This window comes from Equus quagga, chromosome 5 (assembly GCF_021613505.1).
Source record: "Equus quagga isolate Etosha38 chromosome 5, UCLA_HA_Equagga_1.0, whole genome shotgun sequence".
NCBI lineage: Eukaryota > Metazoa > Chordata > Mammalia > Perissodactyla > Equidae > Equus > Equus quagga.
In genome coordinates this window covers 67681141-67681916 of record NC_060271.1, presented here as the reverse complement: position 1 = coordinate 67681916, position 776 = coordinate 67681141, and positions in this window count along the sequence as shown.

Below are 776 nucleotides of genomic sequence, written 5' to 3'. Positions count from 1 at the left end.
AAGCAGCACCTTGGAATCCAATTTCACTAGACTTGGCTTAGGGACACCATTCTATTTTACGCAAAAAAAAAAAAAAAAAAAAAAATCAACTTCAAATATAGAAAAATGACAACCAAAACCAAGACAAAGAAAGGTTAAATAACTTGTCCAAGGTCACACAGAGGATATCAGAACCATAATCCCATGGCAGATCTGTCTTGAGTCCAAAGCGCGATCTATTTCCACCAAACCACGCTACCCACTGACCCTGGTGAGGGGCTGTTCAACAAATAAATATCTGTTGAATTAATAATGCCTGAAAACAAAGTTAACGAGGAAGAGGGTAAAAATGTAAAAGATAGGTGAAAACAGAAAAGAAGTTCACGAGCAGGAAGAAAAGGCACACACACATACATGCCACCCCCCCCCCCCCCCCCCCCCCCCCCCCCACCCAACAGTCTTGAGAGCAGTGCAATCCGGGGAGCCAAGGCGCTGGGACAAACTCCGCGCGGGTCCCGCCGGACACCGAGCCGGCGGAGCGGAGCTTCAGGAGAGGGGGCCCGGGGAGCCGGCCGGGGGCCCGGGGGCCGAGAGCCGCCGCCTCCCGGCTGCCCTCCCGCGCCGACGCCCTCTCCCGACCGCCCGCCACCCGGCCGGGCCACACCCGGCGACCACCGGAGGCCAGCCGCCCGTCCCTTCAGGGTTGCCGGCTTCAAAAAGAAACACAAACACAAGTCCCGGGCGCTCTGCGGCCTCTCCTCGGGGTCGGGGCGGCCGCTCGCTGCCCCGCGTCGGCC